At 45.4% G+C, this 26,919-nt stretch overlaps 1 pseudogene; it reads left to right on the forward strand.

Annotated features, from left to right (window-relative positions):
• The window catches only part of LOC119843004, a 44,637-nt pseudogene extending 18,879 nt beyond the window's left edge, over positions 1-25,758 (forward strand).
• The last annotated feature ends 1,161 nt before the right edge of the window (positions 25,759-26,919 follow it).

Below are 26,919 nucleotides of genomic sequence, written 5' to 3' on the forward strand. Positions count from 1 at the left end.
GGTGGATTCGGGGAGGGCTGGACTATGTGTGGTTAGATGGATGAGCTGTATTTAAAGCAGGAAAACCCACACAAATAATTTTTACGCCTTCAGAAAACCATTGGCACACTGGTGTGGTTTGAGTTTGGGGCAGCTTGTCTTTTATCTGTTCTTCTCAAAGTGCTAGTGTGTTTTTTGTTTTAGCTTGAAGGATCTCTGGAACAAGAGAAAAAGCTTCAAATGGACCTTGAGAGAGCAAAGAGACAGCTTGAGGGGGATCTGAAGATGTCTCATGCATCCATCATGGATTTGGAAAATGACAAGCAGCAAAAGGATGACAAACTGAAGAAGTACAGCACTGTTTTTTATCCATCTGAATTTGGATCCAAAATTGTCTTTAAAACATTGACTTTTACATTTTTCTTCTTTACCAGGAAGGAGTTTGAAATCAGTTAGTTACAAAACAAAGTGGAAGATGAACAGGCTCAAAGTTCTCAGCTACAAAAAAAAATTAAGGAACTGCAGGTAAAGTCTTAGAGCTATTCGTGTCTTTGTGCTCATAAAAGCCCACTTTAAAGTTGATTAGATGCTCTGCAGTATTAATAGGTATTTATTCTTAAAGTATTCTAGTAGAAAGAATTCCCTGCACATAAATGAAAACATTAACATGACTCAGAATTTAATAACTCACCCAAGTGCACTTTATCCCATGGCTCCATGACTAGGACTGTGTTGTTTATAAATGATCTTCAAAAGGGGATGAGCATCAAGGCAGCAAAATATTCAGGTAATACAAAATTATTTGGGTTAGTCAAGGCTGGAGAAGCCTGTGAGGAACTTCTGAGGGACCTAACTAAATTAGGCAAATGGTCAACACAATGACAGATGAACTTCAGTGCTGACAAATGCCAGGTAATGCAAATTGGAGGGAATAATTTAAACTACTTGTGTAGCTTACCAGGCTCAAAATGAATTGTAACAACTCAGGGAAGAGATCTTGGCATCACTGTGGATGGCTCAGTGATGACCTCTGCCGTGTGCCATGGTGGTTAACAAAAAAAATGAAATGTCGGTATATATAAGAAACAGGATGCAAAATAACACTGAAAATATTCTAATGGCATTACATAAATCAACTATATGACCTCCTCTGGAATAGTGTGTGAAGATCTGGCCATCTAAACCATACAGCAGAAATAGAGACAGTTCAGAGATAGATGTTGAAAATTGTCAGAGACAAGGAAAGACCGTCATATGAAGAAATACAAAATAATGTAATGGCACAGAGAAGGTAAACCAGGTATTCCTTTTCATCCTTTGTCATATTTCAAAACTAGGGGACCATTCTTTAAAACTGAAAGACAGCAAATTTGAAGCCTATAAAAGAAAATAGTTGTTAAGTAATGTGCAATTAGCCCATGGAACTCATTGTCACAAGGTATCGTTGAGACCAAGATCTTAGCAGGCTTCCAGAACAAATTGGATATTTATAGAGTAACAAGAACATCCAGAGTGACAAGATTAATGTTACAAATGAAAGTGATATAAATCCTTATGATTCAGGACAGAAATCACCCTTTGAATAACAGGGTTAGGCAGATATTTCCGCTGTGGGCAGGATATCCCATAACTCCCCAATTCAGGATTTCTTTCATCTTGTTCAGAAGTATAGATACTGGTCACTGTAAGAGATAGGATACTGGTCTGTTCTGGTCTGACAGTTTCGAGAATAATGTTGCAATATCTCAAGATTTACAAGAGATAGAGTCAAATCTCTTAATCCATTACAAAGGTGCAATGCTGGCTTTTTAATTATATAACTTCTTGCCATTGCAAGGGCCTCAGGCCTTGGTGGCATCTTGGTTTCTTCTATTCTTTGCCTGTGGCACACAATAATTTAGTCTACTGACTCCTGGAATCTTTTAGTCTAACTAACGTCATTGCACCAATATAGGAGTATCTGGGTGAAGTTTAGTGGCCTGTGTTATATGTGAGATGAGACTGGATGATCTAATGATCCCTTCTACTCCTAAATTCTATGAAATCTATAGAGTTCCGATATGTAGCTTTTTGAAATATCAGGCCTTCAATCTGCCACTGCTCCAGAATGCATATTGTTTGTCCGAGGCCACAGGCCAGTGTAATTTCTGGTGAGGCCTAAAGGATGAACTTCATCCTTTGTGCCTACAACCATGGAATGGAAGTGCTGCTGTCCCCTAATACTAATTCCAAACTTCAGAACTATTGATTTCACAAATTAACCCTCACAGGCCCATACGGAGGAGCTGGAGGAGGAGATAGAGGCTGAACATGCCTCTAGGGCGAAAGCAGAGAAGCAGCGGGCTGATCTCTCCAGGGAACTCGAGGAGATCAGTGAGTATCTGGAAGAAGCTGGTGGAGCCACAGCGGTTCAGATTGAGATGAACAAGAAGCTTGAGGCAGAATTCCAGAAAATACGTAGAGACCTTGAGGAGGCCACTCTGCAGCATGAAGCCACAGCCGCCGCCCTCCGGAAGACACACACGGACAGCACGGCAGAGCTTGGGGAGCAAATCGACAAACTGCAACGAATCAAGCAGAAGCTGGAGAAGGAGAAGAGTGAAGCGAAGGTGGAGATTGATGACCTGGCTAGTAACATGGAGACTGTCTCCAAAGCCAAGGTAGCTGGACAATGAGTTACTCTTCCCACTGCAGTTGTTCTGCAACAATGTTAGATAAGCTAAAACATCTATTTTGTATTTTTTAACAGAGTAACCTGGAGAAGATGTGCTGAGCCCTCGAAGACCAGTTCAGTGAAACCAAGACAAAAAACGATGAACATATGAGGCTAATCAATGATTTGAACACACAGAAAAAGTGTCTGCACACCGAGAATGGTACGTACAGGGACCACCCGTAAAAGTTCTTTGTGCTGACATACTGGACATGCTGTCTAAATAGCTATGCATTTTTAACATGTACATCACCATGGTAACTGAACACAGCGCTTAGACTGAGGAATATTCTTCCTGTGCAAGTGGTGAAAACACCACCACCATTTAAAAGTAGTTTGGACCAAGCAACAGCATATGAACTATAGGGAACAATCCTGGGACATGGACCTGGTGTATCTTATAACGTACTACTCTTATGGTGCCATGGATGTACATGGGACTTCACATAAATGGAGCGCTTGCCTTGAAGAATTCACAGTTTAGGTTAAGGTGTGAGCAACAGTGGAAAGAACACAAGCAGAAATGGTTGAATGGGGGGAAGCCGGGGAAGATCCCATGTTGCACTGAGCAGAGTAATACAAATGCCTTGAGACTTATACAGATATATCTCAGTCCTGGCTAGTTTGTAGGAGCTTAAGCCACTTTGAAGAAGCAAGTTTTAAGAAAGGGCTGAGGGAGATGTCATGTGACTAGTGTCTCTAGAATCTGATTGTGTGAATTTTTTCCATTAGGTGAACTCACTCGACAGATGGAAGAGAAAGAATCTTTGATTTCTCAGTTGACTGGAGGTAAACAAGCCTTCACTCAGCAATCAGAGGAGCTGAAGAGGCAGCTAGAGGAAGAAAACAAGGTGATTTCTCCTAATAGATTTCTGTGATGTCTTGAAGCTCAGCAAATTCTGGAGCTAAAAATCCAGCTGAACCAGTCAGGAAGTCTGTCCCTTTCTAGAATAGGTAGCATACCTAAGAGGCAATAACATAAGTAAAGCTGAGATCCAACCTTGTCTGAGAGTGAGACTCAAAGGGGAGATTAGAAATGTGTACAGAATAATGAATGGTCTGGAGTCCTCTGTTCATTGTTGTGTTTCATAACACAAAAATAAGGGGACAGTCAACAAAATTAAAAGGCAGTCAATGTAAATACCTTTTGATGTATAATTAGTCTGTGGAACTCATTGCCACAAGATACAAATGAGGCAAAAAACATTGTAGGATTCAAGAAAGGATCCTCTGTTTAGGTGGATAACAAGAATGCCCAAATTTAGATACACAGAATTTGAAAAGTTTGAAGGGATCTTCTCCTGCTTCAGCTGTGAGCCAACCTCTACATGAGGAAGCCAGGGCAAACTTTCTCTAGGGGCAAATTATCCTACATCTGTCTGCTGCAGCGTCTCTTCCTCTGACATTCTTGGTACTGTCACTGTGAGAGACAGGCTCCTGAGCTAGATGGAGCATGAGTTAGATCCAAACTGGCAGGGCCTCTGCTGAGTAATGTTCAAAAGGACTGCACTCTGCACACTGGCTCTTCCCTTGTTCTAGTGAATTTCACTCACTGGCAGCATGTGATCTTTTTTTATTACAATATCCAACAGGACTGCAGTTTAAAAATCTGTTAGTGTGATGTTTGGACACCATTAATTTCATTATACCTCCCAAGGCTAAGAACGCACTGGCCCACGCTTTGCAATCTGCTCGTTATGACTGTGACTTGCTCCAGGAACAATATGAGGAGGAGCAGGAAGCCAAGGGTGAGCTGCAATGTGCCCTGTCCAAGGCCAACAACGAAGTTGCCCAGTGGAGAACCAAATATAAGACAGACGCCATTCAGCGCACAGAGGAACTGGAAGAGACCAAGTACGTGCTGGGGTTGGGGAGGACTGGAAGAAGCCAATGATGGGCTGGGGTTGGGCAGGACTGGAAGAGGCCAATGATGTGCCGGGATGGGGGCAGGACTGGAAGTAGGTCTGGATGTGAATGTGGGAGGAAATGGAAGAAGCAAGGTTGTGCTAGGGAAGGGAGTGACTGGAACAGTGTGCTTTGGAGTGGGCAGTAATGGATTGCGGGCTGCTTTCTGGGGATTGTGACTGGATGAGGAGAAGTGTGCTAGTTCTCATGTCCTAGAATTCCATTGTTAACTGCAGCTGTGTCATCCTATTTCCCACTGAGTTTACAATATCCTTGCTGTTCAGAGTCTGTTTTCTGGATCCTCTCCAGTCCTTTGATCTCTCCTCCACCAGACTCCCTTCTGGTTAATGATGCAGCTGCTCTTCCATGCCTCACTTCTCTCAAGCCTCCCCCATCCCTCGAACACAACTACCCACATGCCCTTGCTCCTTGCTCTTCATTCTCCTCTCCCAAACTCTAGGCCAGCACCCTCCCTGAGCCAACTTAGGCTCCCTCAGATGCCCCTTGAGCCACGCTGTCTGTCCCAGCTTCTCACATGCTCTTCTCCCCACCTTACAACAAACTCCCTTCTGGCCACCCCTGACTTCCTTCCAGCCCTTCCCTCACACGGGCTCCCCAAGGGGGCTGGACGTTTCCATTCAGCACTGATGTCTGGCCCTACACGAAGAAGCTTGCTCACCGTCTACAGGAGTCAGAGGAACAGATTGAGGCCATCAGTTCCAGATGTGCCACATTGGAGAAGACGAAGCTGAGGCTGCAGAGGGAAGTGGATGACCTCATGACTGATATGGAGAGAGCCAATGCAGCTTGTGAAGTGTTTGATAAGAAGCAGAGGAATTTCGATAAGGTCCTTTCAGAGCAATCCCATTTTTCATTCCATTTTTCAAAGAAAGGCAAGGTTTTGTAGATCACAGAATGCCACTGATGTTCCCACCCAATTGGAGTGACTAAACTGGCTCCCAATAACCTGGAGTCTCAAGAGGGTAGTGTACATTTCTGACAGCCCAACACAAGCTATTGTGCAGTTATGAAAGCTCTACTTTTATTCACAGCTTTGGTTGGGCCCAGTCTAGCCTAAGTAAAGTGTGTCCAGGTACCATGGTGCTGGGCATCTTCACATACATGGAATAATAACAATATCATAAAGCAGATGCATCATGTATTAGTGCCGATCTATCCCCAGCTAAGAGACCAGAATTCAAACCACAGCAAACAAACAGAGCAACACACTAAGGGCATTAGAAATCATGAAGCTCTAGCGAAGGAAATGGCAGTGGTCAGAGCCTTATATAAGATCATAAGAGCTGCCATAGCGGGTCAGACCATGGTCCCTCTTTCCCAGTATCCTCTCTGCAACAGTGCCCAGTACCAGAGCTTCAGGGGGAGTGTACAGAACAGGGCAATTATGGATCCACCCCTGTCTTCTACTCCTGGCATCAGGCAGTGAGAGGTTTATGATCTCCCCGAGCATGTGGTTGCATCCCTGACCATCTGAGCTAACAGACAGTGTGTATTATTTTGCACTTATCAATATTACATTTTATCTTCCATTTTGTTTCTCAGTCACCCAGTTTCGTGAAATCCCTCTGTAATTCCTCACAGTCTGCTTTGGATTTAAGGATCCTGAATAATTTGTATTGTCTACAGACTTTGCCATGACACTATTCTCCCTCTTTTCCAGATCATTAGTGAATATGTTGAACAGAACAGGACCCACTACAGATCCTTGGGGTCCCTGCTGTTCAGCTCTCTCCATTATGAAAACTGACCATTTATTCCTACCCTTGTTTCCTATCTTTCAATCTCTTAATGGTCCATGAGAGGACCTTCCCTCTTATCCCATGGCTATTTAGTTTCCTTAAGAGTCTTTGATGAAGGACCTTGTCAAAGGCTTTCTGAAAATCCAAGTACACTATATCCACTGGATCACTCTTGTCCACATGCTTGTTGACTCTCTCAAAGAATTCTAATAGATTGGGGAGGCATGATTTTCCTTTACAAAAGCCGTATTGACTCTTCCTCAACTTATCATATTTATCTAGGGGGCTGATAATTCTGTTCTTTACTATTGTTTCCACTACATTACTTGGTACTGAACTTAGGCTCACTGGCCTGTAATTGCCAGAATCTCCTCTGGAGTCCCTTTTAAAAATTGGTGTTACATTAGGTACCTTCCAGTCATCTGTACAGCATCTATGAGTGAGCCTGTGAAACAATTTTTCAGTTTCCTCCCAAAACGGTAGATAGCCCTGGTAATGCTACAATCACACAGGACCAGCAGAGGATTTATTGCCAAATTTTTACCTTTTAGGCACAGCCCTATGGCTTTGGAAGCTGCCACAGATTGGTTGGTCCTTTAAGGGGAGTTGGGCTCAGACTTGCCTGTGATGCATTAACTACCCCCACACCCCAGCTGATCCTGATCAACTGGGGATCAGATGGCTTGGGTCAATTCAGACTCACCTGGGAAGGAGTCGAGTGATTTCCATAAAGGGCTGGGAAAGCTTAGTTCGGGATGAGAGCTGCCGGAAGGATGTTGTTTCTTGTGACTGGCCCTGAAAAGAGAGGGCAAAACCCCAAGCACATGGCCCAGATGAAGACTGGGAATAAGGATATGCGGGGAACTGGATTGAGGGAAGGACTCCAGGGAGAAAGTCCAGATAGTCAGCACTCTACAAGAGAGCAGGGCTGAGAGGTAGCCCAGGAGGGGCATGTCATGTACACCTTATGCATAGTAGGTTGCAGGGCTGCTATTAGCAAATCAGGCCTCTGTACCAGATACGGACTGGCTATAGAGCTTTCTTAGTTCCTTCCTAGAGAGATCCATCAGATGTGTTAACTATAAGATTCTTTAATACACCGCTAGGAATGACTGTTGTGAGCTTAAGTCAGGTATGTCACATGTGGCACTATCTAATGGATCAACAATATAACACAATATAACAACAATATAAGTTGTAGATTCCTAACTTTTATAATACATACACTATCTTCAAAATTCAGTACATATCAATCTTTTAAGTGTCTCTGAATCATACTGGTTTTCTGATTACATGACTTGAACACGTTACAACTTGGTCATCTGGCTCTCCACTAGTTGTAATGACTGGCTGTGATCGGTTTGGAATCTTTGAGTTGTCTTCTTGTTCTGCATCCATCAGCTGTAGAGTTTGCTCTGTTGATTAGTCTTTCTGGGGAATGAATTCTAGATATCAATGGTTTCTGTTGAACTCTAGACTGTTGGTCTCGATCATGTATAATTTGGGCGATTAATTATTTTTCTTTACAAGATCTAGGGTTCTCCATCCTTTTTTCTCCATGCAGTTTGACACAAGCACAGTCACCAGGTTCTAGACCTGGACGTTCTCCAGCTGAGTGACATCTGTTGTAAACGTGTTTGTAAGCTCTTTTTGCCTTTTTAGCCAATATGACTACTTTTATCATATCTGGCTACTTTGGAGATAGTTTCTTGTCCAAAGTTGGAAAAGTAGTTCTGAATCATCTTCCCATCAGGATTTGTGTTGGACTATATCCAGTAGCTGTTATTGGTGTTGATCTGTACTCAGAAGAGCAAAGAATGGATGTTCCTATTGTAGGATTTTCTTGGCTGTCTGTAAAACTCTCTTAGCCTCTCCATTCGCTTGTGAGTAATGTGGGCTACTAGCAATATGATGAAAATCATATTTTGTTTGGAAAGACTTAAATTCTATTGCAGTGAATTGTGTCAGTTGTCCATCATTAGTTGTTCTGGAATACCGAAGTGAGCAAAACTGCATTTCAGTGTCTCAATAATACTGTGACATGTTATATTTCAAGTACATTATTGCTATATACCTGGAAAAAATAGTCCACTATAAGCAAGTAAAGATGTCCTCTGAATTTCACGGTCTGTCTGGTAGAGATGTTTGTACACTGTAGGGTTCAGCATTGTCTCTTGAGGTTACTTGTACTGGATCTTTTTCAAAATTTCATTATCACCAAACTCTGGAGTTTCTCACTAGGCCCATCATGGCTGAAATGTTGCAGCGGAGAAGGGTTTTTGTCTTTGATCCTTTGATCACATGAACTCTGAATGTAAAGCTTTGTGTTTGTAAGTTGTTTCTGTGGTAAACTGGCCCATGCAGTTCAGAGCACCTCCAGGGCTAGTCAGGGCTGTGTCAGGTGATTTCATCTATGGAAGGGATGATTGAAAATCCCTTCTGAGATAACTGTCTTGTCTGCTCCAGAGAGAATTTTAAAGTTAATACTCTTTCTATGAATATTCAGTTTCACTCTCGAGGCAGGCTCTGTCTCTTCACACGATAGATCCCAGAAACCTAGCTCTTGATTGTATGTAATATTAGTCAGTTCTTTGACAGCATTGTGAGAGCAAACAGCTACAAAAGGTCTGTATTTTGTGTATTTATTACACCTTGTGCCTTTGGCTAAACATTCATCTGTTGGGCTATGCATTTTTCACATAGAATAATAGAAGATTAGGGTTGGAGGAGACTCAGGAGGTCACTGACTCCAACCACCAGCTCAAAGCAGGACCAACCCCAGCTAAATCATCCCAGCCAGGGCTTGGTCAAGCCAGGCCTTAAAAACCTCTAAGTATGGAGATTCCACCACCTCCCTAGGTAACTCATTCCAGTGCTTCACCACCCTCCTAGTGAAATAGTGTTTCCTAATATCCAACCTAGATCTCCCCCACTGCAACTTGAGACCATTGCTTCTTGTTCTGTATCTGCCGCCACTGAGAACCTCCTAGCTCCATCCTCTTTGGAACCCCCCTTCAGGTAGTTGAAAGCTGCTATCAAATCCCCCCTCACTCTTCTCTTCTGCAGACTAAATAACCCCAGTTCCCTCAGGCTTTCCTCATAAGTCATGTGCCCCAACCCCCTAATCATTTTTGTTGCCCTCCGCTAGACTCCAATTTTTCCACATCCTTTATGTAATGGGGGGCCCAAAACTGGACACAGTACTCCAGATGTGGCCTCACCAGTTCTGAATAGAGAGGAATAATCACTTCCCTCGATCTGCTGGCAATACTCCTACTAATGCAGCCCAATTTGCCGTTAGCCTTCTTGGCAACAAGGGCAGACTGTTGACTCATATCCAGCTTCTTGTCCACTGTAATCACCAGGTCCTTTTCTGCAGAACTGCCGCTTAGCCAGGTGGTCCCCAGCCTGTAGCAGTGCATGGGATTCTTCTTTCCTAAGTGCGGGACTCTGCACTTGTCCTTCTTGAACCTCATCAGATTTCTTTTGGCCCAATCCTCCAATTTGTCTAGGTCACTCTGGACCCCATCCCTACCCTCCAGCATATCTACCTCTCTCCCCATCTTAGTTCATCTGTAAACTTGCTGAGGGAACTTGCAATCCATCCCATCATCCAGATCATTAATGAAGAACAAAACCAGTCCCAGGACTGACCGATGGGGCACTCTACTTGATACCAGCTGACAACTAGACGTTGAGCCGTTGATCACTACCCGATGAGCCTGATGATCTAGCCAGCTTTCCATCCACTTTATAGTCCATTCATCCAATCCATACTTCTTTAACTTGCTGGCAAGAATACTGTGGAATACAATTATCTCATCATAGAAGGCAATCAGGTTGGTCAGTCATTTCCTCTTCTCCAAGTGCTTCAAAATGGATTCCTTGAGGACCTGCTCCATGATTTTTCCGGGGACTGAGGTGAGGCTGACCAATCTGTAGTTTCCCAGATTCTTCTTCTTCTCCTCCTTTTTAAAGATGGGCACTATATCTTGTACATCTTGTACACTTAGTCTGAAAGGTTTGTAATTTGCCTGGAGTTTGTCCCTCTTAGCCTGGGGCTTTTATAACGATGGCTTTTGGCACTCATGCTGTGTCTGTTTGCAGCTTCTCAGCTAGTTTCAGATTTTTCATGTTACTTCTGCCTTTTGTTCAGTTATTTGACTAGTTCAGACTGCTTTGCTCTCTGTATAGCTATGGGTAGATTAAAGTCTGTCTTTAATTGTAATTGTTGTGAGAGGTTCTTGTCTCTTAACCCAATAACCAGCCTCTGTCTGATATTTTCATTTTTTGCAGTACCAAAAATCACAGTTTACAGCCAACACATTGAAAGCTCTTATAAAAGAATCAACATTTTCTCTTTGTTCCTGAATCTCTGGTGAAAACATACTCTTTCATAAACTGCATTTCTGAGGTATAAAATGTGCATCAAACATAGCCCAAGCTCTGTAATAGTCAACTTTGTGACTGTCTTTAGTAAAAACAAAAGGCTTAGAGATATGCTGTGCTTACTTCATAGCCTACATTAAAGAGATACCTGAATATCTTGTTTCTTTATGGAGTTTTGTAGCAATGCAAAATATGGCTTCCACTCTGTCCATTGTGAAGGTTTGTCAAAGGTGAAATTTTCTGGGACACTGAAGAGTAGCATGGTGATGAGATCTTGCAGCCTTTGGTGCTGTTTTCCTTCTGTTTCTGTTCTCCTCTGGCTCTTCTGACATCATGTCATGTACACCCTGTGCACAGTAGGTTACAGGGCTGCTACTAACAGGTCAGGCTTCTGTACCAGATATGGACTGACTCCATAGCTTTAGAATAACTATTTTCAGGGTGTTATAAAAGCCCAAGCACATTTGTGTTCTGAAAAGTGGCTCTGCATCAATGATCCTTTGGAGTTCCACTAGGGGATTTCTGCAACCAGTGGACAGATGTTCTCTCCAACTGGTATCCTGAAAACTGAGCTGGGTTCTGGGTATCATGCAAGAATCGTTTCTTCTCATCAGTTAGAGAGGTTCAGGAGGCTGTTGTGTCTGCAGACCCTGCCATCAGTGGCTCTTGTGCATTCCCTGGTGTAATGGGACGGAACTTGGTGAACAAGTTCGTTGAAGATTCACAAGAAGGAACTCAGCTCCCTACCTTTGAGCTGTGTGGCATCTGCAGGGTGAACAGGAATAAAACACAGCAAATATTTAGGGTTGGCCCTAGAGGCATAACTGCGATACACATAGGGAGGGGGTCATTATTGTTGTTGTTCTCTTAATTCCCTCCAATTTCACCCACATTTTCAATAAGGCTCAAAGAACTGGCTCCAGCGAGTGTCCTGAACTGGAGGCAATGAGCTGTAGCTCACAAAAGCTTATGCTCAAATAAATGTGTTAGTCTCTAAGGTGCCACAAGTACTCCTTTACCTTTTGCAGATACAGACTAACACGGCTGCTACTCTGAAAAAAGGCAAGGACTGTCCTGTAACTTGAGTGCTCTGCTTATACAGACCAAAAAGTTCATAGGCTTTCTTTACTGCCACATCCTATTACTAGCTCCTCTAACATGCTGCTGCTGTCACTGACTTGGCCAAGTATCGCCAAGAGCTGTGGTTTAAGTCACGTTTCCCCGAACGTATTAGGGAATGTCCACACTGCAGCTGGGCACGTGCCTCCAATCCAAGGAGACAGACTCATGCTAGCTCTGCATGAGCTAGTACACTAAAACCAGCTGCGTGGGCACTGCAGAATAGCCAATGGTTCAGGCTAGTCTCCTGAGTCCAAGCCCATCAGACCCTGAGGGTCCAAGCTCAGGTGGTTAGCCTGAGCTGCCATTTAAGCCACAAGATGCATACTGCTATTTTTAGCTGACTAGCTCTGTTCGAGCTAGTGTGAGTCCATCTACCTGGACTGGGAGGCACAATCCCAGCTGCAGTGTAGACATACCCGTAATATCAATCTCACTTTGGTATTTCCTGCCAATATTACTGACCTGTCTATCTTTCTGCATTGTTTTTTCTCTGTTGTTAATGTTTGAAACTCCTTCCAGTTTAGTTCATAAATTCCAAGGCCAGAAGGGACCATTGTGATTATAGACCTGTCAGCCTAACATTGATTCTGGTTAAGACAGTGAAACAGCTGAAACAGGACTCGATTAATACATTATAGTCCAAAAGGGACCATTGTGATCATCTAGTCTGACCTCCTGTATAGCACACAGGCCAGAGAACTGCCCCCAAATAATTCCTAGACCAGATTTTTAAGAGAAACATCCAATCTTGATTTAAAAATTGCCAGTGATGGAGAATTCACCACGACCCTTGGCAAATTTTTCCAATGGTTAATTATTCTTACCATTAAAAATTTACGCCTTATTTCCAGTCTGAATTTGTCTAGCTTCAGCTTTCAGTCACTGGATCATGTTATGCCTTGCTGTGCTAAATTGAAGAGCCCATTATTAAATATCTGTTCCCCATATAGATAATCAAATTACCCCTTAACCTTTTCTTTGTTAAGCTCAATAGATTGAGTTCCTTGAGTCTATCACTGTTAGGCAGGTTTTCTAATCTTTTAATCATTACTGTGACTCTTTTCTGACCCCTTTCCAATTTATCAACATCCTTGTTGAATTCTGGGCACCAGAGCAGGAGACAGGATTCCCGCAGCGGTTGCACCAGTGCCAAATCCAGAGGTAAAATAACCTCTCTGCTCTACTCGAGATCCCCCTGTTTAGGCATCCAAGGATCCCATTAGCTCTTTTGGCCACTGTATCAAAGTGACAGGTTTCAGAGTAGCAGCCGTATTAGTCTGCATTCACAAAAAGAAAAGGAGGACTTTTCTAAGTGGCACCTTAGATACTAACAAATTTATTTGAGCTTATGCTCACGAAAGCTTATGCTCAAATAAATTTGTCAGTCTCAAAGGTGGCAGAAGTCCTCCTTTTCTTTGTATCAAAGTGGGAGCTCATGTTCAACTGATTAGCCACATGATACCCAAATATTCTTCCAGAGTCCCTGCTTCCCAGGATGGAGTCCCTATCCAGGAAATATGGCCCACATCCTTTGTTCCTAGATGTATACATTTACATTTAGCCATATTAAAATTCATATTATTTATTGCACCTAATTTACAAAGTGATGCAGTTTGCTCTGAGTTAATGACCTGCCTTTTTCATTATTTGCCAGTCCCCCAATTATTGTGTCATCTGCAAACTTTACCAGTTATGATTTTAAGTTTTCTTCCAAATCATTGATAAAAATTAGGGCTATCGATTAATCACTGTTAACTCATGGGATTAACTAAAAATGTAATCACGGTTAAAAACATTAATTACAATTAATCACAGTTTTAATCACACTGTTAAACAATAGAATACCAATTGATATTTATTAAATATTTTGGATGTTTTAAAATTTTAAAATATATTGATTTCAATTACAGCACAGAATACAAAGTGTACAGTGCTCACTTTTTATTATTATATCTGATTACAAATATTTGCACTGTAAAAAGATAAACAAAAGAAATTATATTTTTCAATTGACCTCATACACATACTGTAGTGCGATCTCTTTATTGTGAAAATGCAACTTACAAATGTAGATATTTTGTTGTTACATAACTGCACTCAAAAAACAAAACAATGTAAAACTTTAGAGCCTACAAGTCCACTCAGTCCTACTTCTTGTTCAGCTAATCGCTAAGAGAAACAAGTTTGTTTACATTTACGGGAGGTAATGCTGCATGCTTCTTATTTACAATGTCACCTGAAAGTGAGAACAGACATTCGCATGCCACTTTTGTAGCCAGCATTGCAAGGTATTTACATGCAAGATATGCTAAACATTTGTATGCCCCTTCATGCTTCGGCCACCATTCCAGAGGACATGCTTCCATGCTGATGATGCTCATTAAAAAAATAATGTGTTAATTAAATTAGTGACTGAACTCCTTGGGAGAGAATTTTATGTCTCCTGCTCAGTTTTCTGAATTTTTCTGCATTCTGCCATATATTTCACAATATAGCAGTCTCAGGTGATGACCCAGAACATGTTCTTTTTAAGAACACTTTCACTGCTGATTTGACAAAATGCAAAGTATCAATGTGAGATTTCTAAAGATAGCTACAGCACTTGAACCAAGGTTTAAGAATCTGAAGTGCCTTGCAAAATCTGAAAGGGAGGAGGTGTGGAGCATGCTTTCAGATGTCTTAAAAGAACAACACTCTGATGCAGAAACTACAGAACCCAAACCACCAAAAAAGAAAATCAACCTTCTGCAGATGGCATCTGACTCAGATGATGAAAATGAACATTTGTCAATTTGCACTACTTTGGATTATTATCAAGCAGAATCTGTCATCAGCATGGATGCATGTCTTCTGGAATGGTGATTGAAGCATGAAGGGACATATGAATCTTTAGTGCATCTGGCACGTAGATATATTGCGATGCCAGCTACAACAGTGCCATGCGAATGCCTGTTCTCACTTTCAGGTGACATTGAAAACAAGAAGAGGGCAGCATTATTTCCTGCACATGTAAACAAACTTGTTTGTCCGAGTGATTGGCTGAATATGAAGTAGGACTGAGTGGACTTGTAGGACTCTAAAGTTTAACATTGTTTTATTTTTGAATGCAATTATTTTTGTACATAATTCTATGTTTGTAAGTTCAACTTTCATGATAAAGAGATTGCAATACAGTACTTGAATTAGGTGAATTGAAATATACTATTTCATTTGTTTTTTACAGTGCAAATATTTGTAATAAAAATAAATATAAAATGAGCACTGTACACTTTGTATTCTGTATTGTAATTGAAATCAATATATTTGAAAATGTAGAAAACATCCAAAACTATTTAAATAAATGGTATTCTATTATTGTTTAGCAGTGCAATTAATCGCATGATTAATCACAATTACTTTTTTTAATTGCTTGACAGCCCCAATAAAAATGTTAAATAGCGTAGGGCCAAACACCAATCCCTGCGGGAGTCCACTGGAAAAACATCTGCTTGATGACGATTTCCCATTTACAGTTACATTTTGAGACCTATCCATTAGCCAGTTTTTAATCCATTTAATGTATCCCATGTTAATTCTATATCTTTTTAGTTTTTCAATCAAAATGTTGTGTGATACCAAGTCAAATGCCTTAGAAGTCTAAGTGTATATTACATTAATACTATTACCTTTCTCAACCAAACTTGAAATCTCATTAAAAAAGATGTCACGTTAGTGTCAATGCCAATGTTAACTAAAATAAGCCTAAAGCCAAACTGTGGCAGTATCCTTTGTGTATGGTCCCGCCACGTCTCACATGCCCTTCTCTTGGGTGTTGGAGGCCGTGGTTGAATTCAATGGGAAGACTGACTACTTTTGGTGCTGACCTGATGACAAAACATTCAGGCTCTCGTTTCTTGCCAGCTAACAGCTGAACTGCTCTCTGAAAATCCATGCATATAAGGCTATGTCTACATGAGAACAGGGGATAGGATTCCTAGCTCACAGAGACACACTCTCACTGGTTCTCATGGAGCTAGCGTGCTAGAAATAATAAAAGAAAAGGAGTACTTGTGGCACCTTAGAGACTAACAAATTTATTAGAGCATAAGCTTTCGTGAGCTACAGCTCACTTCAGCTCATGTTAGCACAGGCTGTGGCAGCACCTTGCTAGCTGCCCCAAGTACAAACCTGCCCAGACTCTGTGGGTATATACTAGGGGGCTAGTCCATGCAGCTGCTCATTGCTGCCCATGCCACCACAGAACACTACTCTTAGCACGCTAGCTCCCTAAGAGTTAGCACTAGTATGTCTACACAAGGTGGAAGTCACATCTTAGCACACCACGTAGACACAGCCTAAGTTTAATCAATTGTTGAGTGTCGGGCATTGTGTGAAAACCCATGCAGATTGTGCATTTTCTCTGTCGCAAAAGAGATTTCAGACCTCACGGAACAGATCGCCAAAGCCAGCAAAACAAATCATGAACTGGAAAAAGCAAAGAAACAAATTGAGAAGGAAAGGTCAGACCTGCAAGCGGCCTTAGAAGAAGCAGAGGCAAGTATCCTGGATAAGCATTTCTGTAATTCAGGCATATTAGAGATGCAAGAGACCTGGCGGTGATGTATCCCTCCCATCCCCAGATCCCAGCATGAGGGATGCAGTGTAAGAGCCTGAACAGGACAGAATAGCATAGACAATTCCCTCTTATCCACAACCAGTGCAGCACTGCTGACTGCTAGGTGGCAGTGTCAGTTCCAGAGTGAGACAGGCTCACTTAAAATAATAGAAATATAGGTCTGGAAGTGACCTCAAGAGGCCATCTAGTCCAGGCCTCATGCTGAGGCAGGACCTAGTATACCGAGATTATTCCTGGCAGGTGATTGTCTACCTTGTTCTTAAATCCTCTGACAGGGATTCCACAACCTCCCTTGGAAGTCTATTCCAGAGCTTAACTGTCCTTCCAGTTAGAATGTGTCCTAAACCTCCCTTGCTGCAGATTAAACTGAATACATCTTGTCCTACCTCCATGGGCATGGAGAACAATTTATCACCATTCTCTTTATAAAGAGCCCTTAACATATTTGAAAACTATTATCAGGTGCCCCCACCATTTTCTTTTGTCAAGATGAAACATGCCCCGTTTTTTTAACTTTTATCATGTTTGTTGCTCTCTTCTGGACTCTCTCCGGTTTGTCCATGTCTTTTCGAAAGCATGCCCAGAACTGGACAAAGCACTGCAGCGGAGGCCTCACCAGTGCCAAGTAGAGGAGGACAATTACCTACCATGTTTTACATACGACACGCCTGTTAAGATACCCCGTTTTAGCAAATGCGTCCCATAGTTCTTTCATTCCATTTGTGATCCACTTGACCTCCCAGATCCTTTTCAGCAGTGCTGCTGCCTAGCCAGTTAGTCCTCAGTTTGTAGCTCTACATTGGAGTAGTCCTTCCTACGTGAAATATTTTTCACTTGTCTTTAATGAATTTCATCTTATTGATTTCAGACCAATTCTCCAATTTGTCAAGGCTTGTGTGAAATCTAATCCTGACCTCCAAAGTGTTAACAACCCTCCCAGTGTGGTGTCACCTGCAAATTTTATAAGCATACTTTCCACTGCATTATCAAAGTCATTAATGAAAATATTGACTAGTCTCAGACCCAGGGCTGACCTCTGTAGAACGTCACCAGATACATCCCTGCAGTTTGACAGCAAATCATTGATAACTTCTCTTTGAGTAAGATTGTTCAACCAGTTTTCCACCCACCTTACAGTAATTTCATCTAGACCATATTTCCCTAGTTTGCTTATGAGAATGTCATGTAGGACTGTGTCAAAAGCCTTGCTAAAATCAAAGCCTGAGATCCTACCTCATTGTCACTGTTAGATATCCAATCGCTACTAAACTTTTTGGTGAAAACTGAAACAAAATAGTCATTTAGCACTTCCGCCATTTCCACATTTTCTGTTATTGTCTTTCCCCCTCATTGAGTAATGAGCAGGGAAAGACTTGTGGTCCATATCTTGTTCAGTGTGCAAGGACTCTCCAGACTTTAGAGCATGCAGGGAGCTGTATGCTTTAATGAGGATTCATAGAGCTGTGCATGGTCTGATACACGCATCTGCACTGGGCAGTGTGTGCTGTTCAGACAGGCACAGGCCTTAGCACTTGCTCTGGGGATGGGAAGGCGGCAGGAGTGTCTCTGGCCAGACCTTCCACAGGAGGCAGAAAGTGGGAGAGGAGAGACAGCTAGTGAGCTCACTGGGTCTCCTGTCGCTAAATGGGAGTTGAGGTTTGACATTAACTATATGCAGGTGTGGAGGGGAGATGAGCATCTGCTTTCTCCATGCTGGAAACCTGGCTGCCTTATCTGCGTATTTCATACTTTCTAAACTAATCGCTGAATGTCCTAGGTTTTGGGTGCTGGGGATGTTCCTGGAAGGAGTTTTACCTCTAAGTTACTGACACATGCTCAGTTCAGGCTTAGTGAAGTACTTGGTCTGGGAATAACATTTTGTACTTCAGTGCTCTGTCCAGTCCAGTTCTAAATTTCCCAGGTAAGTAGGTTTCAACTACTTCCTTGGAGACTGTTCCAATGCCTGGCAAAGCAGTTTGTATCTGTGGTTCCACACTGCCATAGGAGATTGATTGGCAGGTTTACTGGGGCACTGCACTGAGACAATCAATGTTCTCTTAACCCCACTAGGGCTCGTTGGAACACGAAGAGGGAAAGATCCTGCGTGTCCAGATGGAGATGACCCCGGTGAAGTTAGATACTAACAGGAAGATTGCAGAGAAGGATGAGGAACTTGAGCAGCTGAAGAGGAATCACCAGCGGGTGGAGGAGTCCATGCAGAGCACCCTGTACATTGAGATCAGGAGCAGAAATGAAGCCCTGACGCTAAAGAAGAAGATGGAGGGGAATCTGAATGAAACGGAGATCCAGGTGGGCCATGCCAACCCCCTGGCTGTAGAGACACAGAAGCACTTTTGGAATGGGCAGGGACAGCTCAAGGTGGGCACCAATAGAGTTTGTTCTCATACCTTACCATGGACCTTACCTTGTTTAGCTGTGAGTCTTACTGTGTGTTTCACCCAAAAGAATTCCCAGCTCCAGCTGCATGATGCTCTTAGAAGGAACGAGGACCTGAAGGAGCAGCTGGCTATGGTAGAACATTGAAATAACCTGATGCTGACTGAACTGGAGGAGATGCAAGTAGCTCTGGAGCAGACAGAGTGAGCCCAGAAAGTGTCCGAGCAGGAGCTGACAGATTCCAGTGAGCAAGTGCAGCTCCTGCACTCCCAGATACTTTCTCCTACCCTTCTCAATAGGCTGACAAATAGGATTGTCGTGAAATGTAGGTTGGATAACCTGTCTTCCAATGTGCCAACAGAACACTAGCCTCATCAACACCAAGAAGAAGCTGGAAGCAGACATGTCTCAGTTGCAGAATGAAGTAGATGACACCATCCAGGAGGCGAGAAATGCAGATGAGAAAGCCAAGAAATCAATTACAGATGTGAGTTCTGTTGCTTGCATCGCACTCTCACTTCTGTGTGCTAGGAAAGGAACATTGGGAGGGTGCAATAACAACATTGGCCCTCCCTGTTCAGCAGTCCAGATTGGGGGGGGGGCCTCAGGGATGAGCCCTGTGCCAACTAGCTCTCTGTCAGGTCTTTCCCAGAAAGGAATCCTGGAGCCAGGAGTGATGGCTGACCTCACTACATGACAGAGGGCAGCATGTGCTCTGCCAGTTTTGGTGTTTAATTGGCTCCCACTGTCCAAACTCTGGAGCTGCATCCCAGCGGTCCAGCCTGCTGCCTCTGGGCCACAATGAGCAGCTCTTCTGTGCAACCCTCCTCGGGCCTTGAGGAGTCAGGGTGCCAACCTTGTCTTTGCCATCCTGCTCCCTCTCCCTTCTCCTCCTGCACCTCCCACGCTACTGGCAGCGTTCAGCCAGACTAGGCTAACAGGAATCAGCCAGACTAGGCCTATTCATATCATTGCCACAAATTAAGGGGACTGCCCCGTGTCAGACCCTAGGCCCCTCCCTCAGTTTTGTCCTGCCATGTTGCTCGGTGAGATGCTGCTCACATGCCCAGTGCAGATCACGACCAGGTCCCCTCAGGTGGATGATTTTCATGAGGCGGATTGCAGAAAAGCCTGAGCTATGAATTGCAGCCCTGAGCCCTGATGAGACCCACCTCAGTGCTCAGGGCTATTCGGATCCAGTTTAGTTCTGGCCCCATCTCTTGTGTTTTACTTAATTGCACTTCCTAGCAGCCAGGTGCCCTCCACAACTAGTGCGAACTGGCTGCTTTGCAGGCATTCTCAACAGAGAGGCCAAGATCTGCGTGAGTCAGATGGTTGAACTCCCTTCTGGTGAGGTAGTATTTGGGAAACTGATACTGTCTCCACTGCGCTTGTCCTGTGGATGAGCAGAACCACCATGGCTGTCAGTGCATGAGTCCCCTTAGCAGGCCAGGCTCACTGGCTGAGGTTTTATCCTCCCTGTGGGAGTGGTTTCTCTGAGGAGCTGGATCCTGGGAAGAGAGCATGAATGTGGACACAGAGCTCCCAATGATGGCCTTAGCAGCACAGAGAGACGATGCTCATTCATAGGATAATTGTGCACGTAAGTAGGCGGCCATGATGGCAGAGGAGCTGAAGAAGGAGCAGGACACCAGCGCCCACCTGGACAGGATGAAGAAGAACTTGGACCAGACGGTGAAGGACCTGCAGCTCCATCTGCATGAGGCAGAGCAGCTGGCACTGAAGGGTGGCAAGAAGCAAATCCAGAAACTGGAGGCCAGAGTACGGCTGTATTCAGGCATCAGGGCCGGGCTGGATTTGAGAGACTAGGTTTGGTGGTTTGGGTATCGGGGGCTGGGTTAGGGGCTGAGCTGAGTTTGGAGGGACTGGGTTTGGGGCTGGGCTGGATTTGGGGGTTTGGGAATCAGGGTTGGTCTGGGTTTGGGGATTTGGGGATCAGGGCTAGGCTGGGTTTGCGGATCAGGGCCAGACTGGATTTGGGAATCAGGGCCAGGCAGGGTTTGAGGAAGGGGATGGACCGCGTTTGAGGTTTCTGCGGGGGTCCCTCACTATGGCCACTCCATCATGGCTGTGATAAGGTGGTGGTGGCAGGCCTCACAGACGCCTCTGCTTGGGTGGGAAGGGGCTGAATTGTTCTGCCTCTGGGGTGAACCCTGGTCCACTTGGTGTTAGGGACTCCTAATCTTGAGCACGGTGCTCCAGCATGCCCAGAGGGGTGGGGTGGCCCTCGAGAGCTGCGCAGATGGATCTTGGGGGAGCTCATGTGAATCCCATCTCAAGCTGGCATGAGGCCATGGAGGTCTCTCCTGGGGATGTGTCTAGGCCCTTGGGTGCGGGCTGCTCATCTGGAGTGGCTGGGCTTAGCGTTTGCTTTTTTTTGCATCTACTGGAACATACGTATCCTGTTCACCTGCACTGCAGTAGCAAAACCTGAGCGAAAACGGCAAATACAGCCTGAGCTCTCCCTGCCAACACCTCACCCCCTGCTCCCTCCCCTCCCCTGCCCTCTCTGGCTGCAATAGAGCCATGGGCCCATTGCTGTCTTTGGCTGTAAGATGCAAGCAGGCGTGGCACTGCATAACTGTGACTGGGCCAGACCCCATCGGTCCCTATGCCCCAGAGCAACGGCCAGAGGATTCACTTGAAGTCACCAAGTCTCCTGGCCCATCCACAGGCACAACAGGTGTCTTCTACCCACACCTTGGCCATCAGGGCCCAGGGCCGATATGCACATGCAGCTCTTTCCTTTGCTGTTTGCTCTCTTCACCATCTTACTGTGCTTAGGTTCAGGAGCTGGAAAATGAGCTTGACGCTGAGCAGAAGCGAGGAGTAGAGGCCATTAAAGGGGTACACAAATACAAAAGAAGGCTCAAGGAAATCACTTACCAGGTACCACTGGGAACAGCAGCTCCCATTGCACCTCCGCTGCATTCCAAGCACATCGCAGACACTGGCCTCCCCAGCCTGACCATATTGCTATTGCATTCCCCGCAGTCTGAAGAAGACAAGAAGAATGTTGTCCGGCTCCAGGACTTGGTAGACAAACTGCAGCTGAAAGTGAAAGCCTACAAGAGACAAGCGGAGGAGGCCATGAGTGCAGAATCCGCCAATCTGCTGAGCAAAGATTTGCAAAGCTGCCTAGGCCTCAGGACACCCAAATCCTTTCATGTGGATGGAACGGGGGTGAGGACACAAATCCACAGGCAGTTTTGGAAATCCCCGCCTAAGTTCCTAATTGCTTACAGACTTAGGGCGCATCTACTCGGGGAAGTGTAACTAGCGGGCAGGGCCAGGACCAGCTCTAGACACCAGCCAAGCAAGCACATGCTGGGGGCGACACATTTCCAGGGGCGGCATTCTGGCCTTCCTTTTTTTTTCAGGGCAGTTGCGCTCTCGGAGCTGCGCCACTTAGACGGGGCGAGGGTGCTGCGCCCCTGGCCGCAGCGGGAAGGGGAAGCCCCAGCTGTGGGATGTTGAGCTGGCAGGGCCCAGCTGCTACTTGGGGAGGAGAGGGCGAGTCCTGCTGGGGAACCAGGGCTGGGCCACCTCATCTGCGCACTGGCTGCTGCGCTGCCTTGTGCTACCCTTATCTCAGGGCTTCTCTGCGTGGCTGGTCAGGGGAGGGGGTAACGCCCTGCAGGCACTGGGAGAAGGTGACATCACTCCCTCCTCTTCCAGCGCCACCTGCGAGCCCCAGCCCCACCTGAGCTTGGGGTGGCAAAAAACCTAAAGCCGGCCCAGCGTGGGGCACAGTGCTGTGCAGGGTGCTAGGAAAGCTGTGATATTCTCTGAGGCCTGGTGCTGGGTGGGGCACAGGGTTGATTGTGCTGGAGACGGCATAGCAGGGCGTTGCTGATGCTGAGTGGGGTGGTTGCTGCTGGCAGGGGGCTGGGTGTGGCATGGCAGGGCACTGCTGGTGCTGGATGAGGCATGATTCTGAGCATGCTGCGTCAGGTGTGGGTGGTGATTGTACGGTGCAGAATGCGAGTGCAGATGGGGTAGGCAGAGGGCTCTGGGCAGGGTGCAGGCACTGCTAAGAACATAAGAACGGCCACATTGGGTCAGATCAAAGGTCCATCTAGCCCAGTATCTGGTCTTCTGGCAGTGGCCAATGCCAGGTGCTCCAGAGGGAATGAACAGAACAGATAATCATCGAGTGATCCATCCCCTGTTGCCCATTCCCAGCTTCTGGCAAACAGAGGCTAGGGACACCATCCCTGATGGTGCTGGGCAGGACAGTGCGGCTACACATGGCATTAGCCGAGGGTGCTTCGTGAGACATGGTGCTGACAGTGCCGGGTAGGGCGCAGGCAGTGATGGCGCTGGGTAGGGCAAGACACTGATGGTGCTGGGCGGGGCCCGGGTACTGAGGATGCTGGGCGGACATGGTGCTGACGTTACTTTTTGGCTCTACAGGAGGAGCAGGCCAACACCCACCTATCGTGGTGTCGCAAGGCCCAGCATGAGTTAGAGGAGGCTGAGGAACAAGCCAACATCGCTGAATCCCAGGTCAACAAGCTGCGGCCCAAGAGCCGTGACATCGGAAGCAAGGTGATCACAGGGCTCCAAATTTCTTATCCACAGTGACTTCATTCCTAAAGCACTTCAGAGTTACAGATCTCTGAAAATAACAAAACCCTGAGACATGCCCTCCCCCCATCCTGAGCTCACCCCTTCTCCCAGCTCAAGGTTTGTCACCTTTTCGGAGCCTCTCCTGCACGTCCCGCTACGTGGTGCGATGGGTGGCCCCTTGCTAGGAGCAGCCAGCACCCCGCTCACAGAATCTCTGGCTCCTTGCCATGTGCTTCCCTGCACACTGCAGCCCCCTCCGTCACCTGCAGAGAAAACCATTGTTCCACAGCAATGGGCAAGTAGGGAAGAGTCATTCCCAGTGATAGTCCTCCATCGAGGTGTCAAACACTCTCTGGGGTCGGGACTGCTGTCTGGAGTGCAATTCAAGCAGCTGCCCTGGCACATTTATTATTATCATTGTACATGTTGTCATGGAGTGTGGGGGAGTCCGGCCCTGCACCCTTCTTTCTGGGATTCACTGTGACTCTCAGCCAGCCAGTAAAATGGAAGGTTTATTGGACAATAGGAACACAGTCTAAAACAGAGCTTGTGGGTACCCCTCAGTCAAGTTCTTCGGGGGGCAGGGAGCTTAGACCCCAGCCTTGGGGTTCCCTGCGTTCCACCACCCAGCACAAAACTGAAACCAAAAACCCTCCTGCAGGCTCTCTCCTGCAGCCTTTGTCCAGTTTCCCAGGCAGAGGTGTTGCCTCCCCATCCCCCTCCTGGCTCAGGTTACAGGCTCTCAGGTATCCCATCCCCAATGAAACTCCCCTGCCACATTCCCAGGTCTTCCCTCCCCCCTCCCCGCTGTGTCACACCACCCTGCTCCCTATTGCATCACACATGTATTCAACATAAAATACAAAATGGAGTTTATAGTTTGATACTGACATATTGCACCCTGCCACAGGGCTGACCTGGGATAAATATCAGCCAGTTAGTCTGGCATCATTCCTAGGCAAGGTCACGAAAAGGCTGATACTGGATTCAATCAATGAAGAATGACTTATCAAAACAAAGAGAAGGTTTAGGGGTGATTTGGTCCCCGTCTAATGGCCTCTTCAGTCTAGCAGAAAAAGGTCTCACGTGATCCAACAGCTGGTAGTTGAAATTAGACAAATTCCAATTGGAAATAAGGTGAACATTTTTAACAATGAGGGAAATTAACCATTGGAACAACTTACCAAGGGTCCTGGTGGATTCTCCATCACTGGCAATTTTAAAATCAAGATTAGCCGTTTTTCTAATAGCTCTGTTCTAGTTCAAGTAGGCATTAATTTGGGGAAGTCCGAGGGCCTGCTTTATACAGGAGGTCACAATGGTCCCTTCTGGCCTTGGAATCTGACTGTATGATGTAATTAATGCCAATCAACCTGGTTTGATGGCAAATAGATCCTGTCAAATGAATTAATGCTCTTTGTCATGCTCTCAAGGTTGGCTGGTTGGTAGAGGGAACTGTGCCCATGGAATATACTGGACTTCAGTAAGACATTTGACTTAACGCCACCAGCCATTCAGATAAATAGACTAGCAATGTACAAAATCAATGGAGCCCATATTAAAGGGACTAAAAACTGGCCACGGAGAGAGCTGGAGGTGCTATGGACAGTGAGGCTCTTCTGTCTGTTTTCTATCAGGGACAGTCTTTCTCACCCCAGCATGGAGAGCACATTTGGTGAAGGCAAGACATGAGCCCCAAAAGCCATATAAATGAGTCCTTCAGCAGGCACCTACCCTAGTAGCTGTGTGGCATTTCACTGGCCCATGTCCTGTCACTCCCACTAGAGGGAGCCACCATGTACTTGTTCCCACTGCATTCCCTGCTGTCTCTACAATGCTGCCTCTGGCACCTCACTGGGCTTCTGGTGGACTGGCTCATCTGTACAGTGGCAGTCTGCTGTGCCATGTCAGCCAACCTAAGGGGACGGAGAGCACTCACAAAACATGGGGCCGGTCAGCTGCTGTAAATCCCCAAGCTGCATTGCCTTCAGCCAGGATCTGCCTATAGACCCCTCCTGTCATGCTGCAGGCCTGCCGGCTGCAGGCCTGGAAATCATTGTTTCTTTGCCTGCAGTTTTGCACATTGTTGTCCCTAACTGCACACTTAAAATCATGTTGAGATTCTAGCCCCCGTGGCAATTCCATTATCCCAGTAACTTCTAAAGTATCTTTATTTATTTATCTACAGAAATTGGAGGAATGAGGTCCCAGAGTGCGACTGCAGAGGTTTCCCATGCAATATGGATGTCTGCAGTCAGGGTAGATGTACATTAGCTGACTCAAATAAATGGAAGGGCATGCATGTGATCTCTGTTCTGGCCTCCTTTATTCTGCCCTGTGTAGAAGAGTTATTATCTGGGAGAAGGCCTATGGGAAATAAAAGGTTAATCTTGCAAGGACACTGGCATCAGACAGAGGGCAAAATTAAGGTTGTCTTGGTGAGTGTGTCTAAAATGTTGATTTTGTAGGGGGATGAACAGTATACATCTCTGTACCTGACAGAGGGATCTCTGATGTATTTAGGCCACTGTTCCCCAAAGTGTGGCATGTGCCCCCAAGGAGGGGCACAAAAGGCTGTTTGGGGGGGGGGCCCTGGACAGGCATCTCAATTGTCCTCCAGCTTTCATTTTTTTTTAAAGTCAGTCTCTAGCGATTAGAGACTGACTATGCAAAGAAAACCTTCAGAACTTGAATCAAGTGTAATTGATACAGCAATGCCTTCCTTAGTTTGTGTAGAGCCTGAAACAATAACTCTGAGGTATTCTGCTCCATTAATTTCAGTGGAGCATTACCTCAGATCAATGAAGACACCTCATACACCAAAATGGTTAACTTCACTGCTCTTGCCAGCATGTCAGAAAGGCAAGGAGGGATCACACCCTGCACACTTACCCATCGCCTGTGAGCAAGAGGAATGGGGATTAGGCTGCGGGTGGTGTGGTCAGGGAGCACGACAAGCAGTCTGAAAGGGTGGGCACTCAGTATTCAGAAGCCGGGCAAATGCTGCAGTGGGTTAATGGCTATCTCCTGGGCAAGGAGGGGGTTGGATGGCATCATTCGCTCTCAGTGACCTGCTGGTACAAAGGCAATTTCTCTGTGTTTTTAACATGTGTAATGAGGAGACAATGAGGAAGGAGGAGCTGTAGCTGTCTACATGCCTTGGAAGTTCCATCACACAATCCCCTTCACCTATGTGACACTCTTCCCATGTTACCTGTGGCCTCTGTGCACCAGCTGTGCTGCCAGACCACCTCTTTCAAGTTTCCTTCCCCACTCTTAACTCTAGGGTACAGATGTGGGGACCTGCATGAAAACCTCCTAAGCTTACTTTTACCAGCTTAAGTTAAAACTTCCCCAAGGTACAAACTATTTTACCCTTTGCCCTTGGACTTCCACTGCCACCACCAAACGTTTGACTGGGTTTACTGGGAAAGCATTGTTTGGAA

Source organism: Dermochelys coriacea, chromosome 14 (assembly GCF_009764565.3).
Source record: "Dermochelys coriacea isolate rDerCor1 chromosome 14, rDerCor1.pri.v4, whole genome shotgun sequence".
Classification (NCBI taxonomy): Eukaryota; Metazoa; Chordata; order Testudines; family Dermochelyidae; genus Dermochelys; species Dermochelys coriacea.